Below are 6,707 nucleotides of genomic sequence, written 5' to 3'. Positions count from 1 at the left end.
GGCACAAAATTACCATGTTATGTATTTTCTCTCGTTTATGTTTTACTGCTGCACTTTTATTCTGCAGTAGCGGTCTAAGGTAACATCCCCTGTTAGTGTATCAGTTCTTACCTACCAAAATTCTTCTTCTTGTTATTGTTTTGGTCTTCAGTCCAGAGACTGGTTTGATGTAGCTCTCCATGCTACTCTATCCTGTGCAAGCTTCTTCATCTCCCAGTACCTACTGCAACCTACAACCTTCTAAACCTGCTTAGCGTATTCGTGCCTTGGTCTCTCTCCATGATTTTTACCCTCCATGCTGCCCTCCAATACTAAATGGGGGATCCCTTGAAGCCTCAGAACAAATCCTAACCAACAGATCCCTTCTTCTAGTCAAGGTGTACCACAAATTTCTCCTCTCCCTAATTCTATTCAATATCTCCTCATTAGTTAAGTGATCTACCCATCTAATCTTCAGCATTCTTTTGTGGCACCACATTTCGAAAGCTATTCTTTTCTTGTCCAACCTATTAATCATCCATGTTTCACTTCCATAGATGGCCACACTCCATACAAATACTTCCAGAAACGGCTTCCTGACACTTAAATCTATACTTGATGTTAACAAATTTCTGTTCTTCAGAAACGCTTTCCTTGCCATTGCAAGTCTACATTTTATATCCTCTCTACTTCAACCATCATGTCATTTTGCTCACCAAATAGCAAACCACATCTACTACTTTAAGCGTCTCATTTCCTAATCTAATACCCTCAGCATCACCAGATTTAATTTGACTACATACATTATCCTCATTTTGCTTTTATTGATGTTCATCTTATATCCTCATTTCAAAACACTGTCCATTCTGTTCAGATGCCCTTCCAAGTCCTTTTGCTGTCTCTGACAGAATCACAATGTCATCAGCGAACCTCAAAGTTTTTATTTCTTCTCCATGGATTTTAATTCCTACTCCAAATTTTTCTTTGTTCCCTTTACTGCTCGCTCAATATACACATTGAATAAAATCGGGGATAGGCTACAACCCTGTCTCACTCCCTTCCCAACCACTGCTTCCCCTTCATGCACCTCGACTCTTATAACAGTCAACTGGTTTCTGTGCCAATTGTAAATAGCATTTTGCTCCCTGTATTTTAACCCTGCCACCTTCAGAATTTGAAAGAGAGTATTCCAGTCAACATTGTCAAAAGCTTTCCCTAAGTCTACAAACGCTAGAAACATAGGTTTGCCTTTCCTTAATCTAGTTTCTAAGATAAGTCGTAGGGTCAGTAATGCCTCATGTGTTCCATCATTTCGATGGAATCCAAACTGATCTTCCCTGAGGTCGGCTTCTACCAGTTTTTCCATTCATTTCAGTATTTTGCAGCTGTGACTTATCAAACTGATAGTTCGGTAATTTTCACATCTGTCAACATCTGCTTTCTTTGGGATTGGAATTATTATATTCTTCTTGAAGTCTGAGGGTATTTCGCCTGTCTCATACATCTTGCTCACCAGATGGTAGAGTTTTGTCAGGACTAGCTCTCCCAAGGCAGTCAGTAGTTCCAATGGAATGTTGTCTACTCTGGCGGCCTTGTTTTGACTCGGGTCTTTCAGTGCTCTGTCAAACTCTTCACGCAGTATCCTAGCTCCCATTTCATCTTCATCTACATCCTCTTCCATTTCCATAATATTGTCCTCTAGTACATCGCCCTTGTACAGACCCTCTATATACTCCTTCCACCTTTCTGCTTTCCCTTCCTTGCTTAGAACTGGGTTTCCATCAAAGCTCTTGATATTCATGCAAGTGGTTCTCCTTTCTCCAAAGGTTTCTTTAATTTTCCTGTAGGCAGTGTCTATCTTACCTCTCATGAGATGAGCCTCTCCATCCTTACATTTGTCCTCTAGCCATCCCTGCTTAGCCATTTTGCACTTCCTGTCAGTTGTTCCTTATGCTCTCCCTGAAAATCTGTACAACCTTTGGTTCTTTCATTTTATCCAGCTCCCATCTCCTTAAATTCCCAATTTTTTGCAGTTTCTTCAGTTTTAATCTACAGTTCATAACCAATTGATTGTGGTCAGAGACCACATCTGTCCCTGGAAATGTCTTTCAATTTAAAACCTGGTTCCTAAATCTCTGTCTTACCATTATATAATCTATCTGAAACCTTCGAGCATCTCCAGGCCTCTTCCATGTATACAACCTTCTTTAATGATTCTCGAACCAAGTGTTTGCTATGATTAAGTTATGCTCTGTGCAAAATTCTACCAAGAGACTTCCTCTTTTATTTCTTACCCCCATTCCATATTCACCCTCTTCCTTTCCCTACTATCTAATTCCAGTCACCCATGACTATTAAATTTTTGCCTCTCTTCACTATCTGAATAATTTCTTTTATCTCATCATACATTTCATCAATCTCTTCGTCATCTGCGGAGCTAGTTGGCATATGAACTCGTATGATTGTGGTAGTCGTGGGCTTCGTGTCTATCCTGGCCACAATAATGTGTTCATTATGCTGTTTGTATTAGCTTACCCGCACTCCTTTATTTTCATTAATTATTATACCTACTCCTGCATTACCCCTATTTGATTTTGTATTTATAACCCTGTATTTACCTGAGCAGAAATCTTGTTCCTCCTGCCACCAAACTTCACAAATTCCCACTATATCTAATTTTAACCTATCCATTTCCATTTTTAAATTTTCTAATCTACCTGCCTGATCTGACATTTCACACACTGATCCGTAGAACGCCAGTTTTCCTTCTCCTGATAACAATGTCCTCCTGTGTAGTCCCCACTGCAGATCCGAATGGGGGACTATTTTACCTCCGGAATATTTTACCCAAGAGGATGCCATCATCATTTAATCATACAGTAAAGCTGCATGTCCTCGGGAAAAATTACGGCTGTAGTTTCCCCTTGCTTTCAGCCGTTCGCAGTACCAGCACAGCAAGGCCGTTTTGGTTAGTGTTACAAGGCCAGATCAGTCAATTATCCAGACTATTGCCCCTGCAACTACTGAAAAGGCTGCTACCCCTCTTCAAGATCCACACGTTTGTCTGGCCTCTCAACAGATACCCATCCATTGTGGTTGCACATACCATCTGTATCTGTATTGCACGACTATCTGTATCGCTGAGGCATGGAAGCCTCCCCACCAATGACAAGGTTGATGGGTTACAAAAATTTATCTCAAAACTACAACAATGAAAAATTCATGGAATTCTAAATAATTCGCAGGTTTCTAACAGTTTTCTCCCATATGAAAGAATTCCTGAGTCTTTCCTGGATTTCCCAGTTGTTCCAATGTGTGAACACCCTGTTTGTATATCTAAACGGCCAAACACATGCTGTGTTTCATGGACAATATAATGTACTTACAGTAGTGACTAATATATAAGTATACTTTACCAAAGGAAAACTGAATCAAGAAAACTAGTAAATTATGAGACAGAACTGCTGGCCATTACTTACTTTCATTACTGGGCAGTACTTATCTTCATGATGCAAAATGTGTAGTATGGCAAACAGACATAAAAAATTAAGTCACACATGAGCTAGCTTTCAGAACTAATATTTCCTTCCTCAGGGAGCAAGAGGATAAGTTGGGGGAGGTTAAAAGGAAAAGCAGATCACTGAAGACTTAAGGATGAGAGGGACCCACCTGTAGTGAGGACAAGGCAATAAAAAAAAATACTTGTATGCTACCTATTTCAAAGGGCTATGTACAAGAGGTTTTAGATTAATGTTGGTCCTTGAATACTGGCTTCTTTAGTTTGCTGTTGTATTGGTTTGGCATCAGACCCTTGATCTTGACAGCACTGATGGGGAACTTTGCAACCCATGGTACAGGTATCACAGCAATGAAGGTCCTAACTGCATGCCTGAGTGACACTTGCCCTGTCAAATTTCTATTCCGATAACTGAATCAGTAACACACAAAAGAATAATGAGAAAGGGTTATTGAAATTACAACAATTTGTACTAGATACCCTATTTCTTAAACTTTTAAGTTCATAGAAATTGTCCTCACTATGTCTAACATTCATTCATGGTACATTAGCATTTTCACACCATGTGGGCTCCAGTCCAGAGGGTATGAGTAAAGGCAATATTCAATACAAATAAACTGAAATGATTTCTGTACCGCAACATGCCACCCTAAACTTTTTGCAAAATATAAAAAAGGAGAATTTTGGAAAATAATGAAAAATTCTCCTGAAACACAAAAAAATTTAGTCAAAAACCCCAAAAGAGCCCCTAACTTTCAGATAGAACGTAAAATAACAATTATATTCTCTTAAGTCAACCATCATACAGAAACATCTGGCAGTGAAATTGAAAACGCATTACAGTTTCACTCCTCCATCACCACACATATATAATATAATCTGTCTTATGAGTCCTTATATGGCACTTGAATTTTAAAAAAAAAAAATAAAATAAAATAAAAAGCTATGCAGTTTAATCAATCTCTCTCTCTCTCTCTCTCTCTCTCTCTCTCTCTCTCTCTCTCTCACACACACACACACACACACACACACACACACACACACACACACACACAGGGATGGAAAAAAATGGAAACAACATAATTACCATGCCTCATACAGAATAGGAAAAGTGTTGGCATTCAAAACAGCTTCCAGTTATTTCCTGTACAGTTCTAAATGGAATCTTATACTATTTTCCCTGCAAAATAGAGGCAAGTTCGAGTAACAATGATGGAGGTGGATAGTGATAATGCACCCTTCTCTCGAAAGTAGCCCACAAAGGCTTTATAATATTGATATCTGGTGACTGGGATGGCCAGCAGAGATGCAACAATTGGTCCTTGTGCTCACAAAACCAGTCCTGGACAATGTGACCTGTGTGAACAGGGGCTCGGTCGTCTTGGAATATAGCATCACCATAGGGAGGGGACGCACAGTACAATGGGATGGACTTCATCATCCAAAACAGTCACATTGCACCCTTGCACAGCAAACATGGGACCCATGGAATACAAAGATATGGCTACCCTCATCACTGAATCCTCACCATGTTTCACACTTTGTGTGTGTGTGTGTGTGTGTGTGTGTGTGTGTGTGTGTGTGTGTGTGTGTGTGGCCCCATTGTCCTGCCTAGATGTGTTTGAAAGCAGTATGCAAAATCTGCCTGCTCCTGTAATTGCACACATTAAGACATTATTTAATATGCCATTGGGCTATCAATTTTGAGGATCTAGTTTGACACTCATGTAGCGGTACAAGACCCTTTTGGTCATAAGTCAAGGATACTACCCCTCGAGCACGGTGCATGTATAGTCAGAGTATACTTAGCATCACTTAAGTGATGATAAAGTACTGTGTATGGGCTCTCTGATTTCTGGCTACATAAATGACATTTTGATCAGCAATATGCTAAGAAAACCTGAGATCAGAACCAAGCAAAATAATCAGCTTCCGATGTTATAGAGGAAACAAGACTGAAACAATTTAATGAATGTGAAGTTTATTTTGACAGGAAAACCCTACAAGCACATGAAGGCTTCCTTGAACTAAAACTTATTTTATCTGTTGCTTTCTATGACCATATTTCCACTGGAACTATGATGGACAGATGGCTGAAAAATAGGAGGCGATTTGTGTAACAACTGAAATAACTAACGCATGTATAAGGCCATAAGCTTCGAAATAGTCACCGTCAATTTGTGTAAAAATAAGCAAGTGAATTAACTTCATAGTGCTGGTACACACATAGTCCTTGAGAGAAGAACAGTGCCCAGTGATTAAGAAACAGAGGGGAGCAGAACTGATCCACAGAACTTCTTGATGTATCTTATACTGATAACAAATGACCTTGGAGGCCAAGAGCAATAACCATGGAAAACACTGCTTTCACTCTTCACTTATTATCCCAATGGCTATAGATAAAGGTATTTTTAAAAAGTCTTAGTTTAGTACCACATGAACATCAACTACAGAAAATATTTTTATCTACACATAACATATATGTCGCAGGTAAAGCAGGTGGTAGACTTCGGTTCATTTGTAAAATACTAGTGAAACACATTCAGTCTACAAAGGAGATTGCTTACAACAACTGTGCGATATATCTTAGAATATTGCTCAAGTGTGTGCAAGCCCATACCAAATAGGACTAACAAGGGATACTGAATGTCTAGAAAAGAGCAGCAAATGAGAGTGTGTCATGTGATGCTACATGGCAGTCACTTCCATGTTGATGCAAGCTGTCTAGTGAAACCCTATTTTCAAGATTTCAAGAATGAGCTTTAAGTGAGGAATCAATGAACATATTACAAGCCTCTACATACCAGTCCTGTAGAGATCACAAAGACACAATTAGACAACTTACAGCTAACAGAGAGATATTTAACTTATCACTCACTCCATGTTCAATACTTGAATGGAACGGGAAGAAGTCCCAATAACTGGTATAGCGGGAAGTAACTTCTGCCATACACTTCACAGTGGCTTGCACATTATAGGTGTACAAATGTGTTAAATGCATCCTGGTTTCATGATCGTGATGGACACTCTAGAGAAGAAGATGTACATGACTTCGTACAGGAAGTCATGTCAAGTTTAATCAAAGACAATTATCTTTCTAGTACATGTTTTGACTTTGGGAGAACTCCGATAGTGTTTATCATAAAACAATTCTCAGAAAAACAGAAAATTCATCACTATCCAACAGCTAGACAACTACTTTTGTATGATA

Source organism: Schistocerca gregaria, chromosome 1 (genome assembly GCF_023897955.1).
Source record: "Schistocerca gregaria isolate iqSchGreg1 chromosome 1, iqSchGreg1.2, whole genome shotgun sequence".
Lineage (NCBI taxonomy): Eukaryota > Metazoa > Arthropoda > Insecta > Orthoptera > Acrididae > Schistocerca > Schistocerca gregaria.
Note: the sequence above shows the minus strand (reverse complement) of the source record.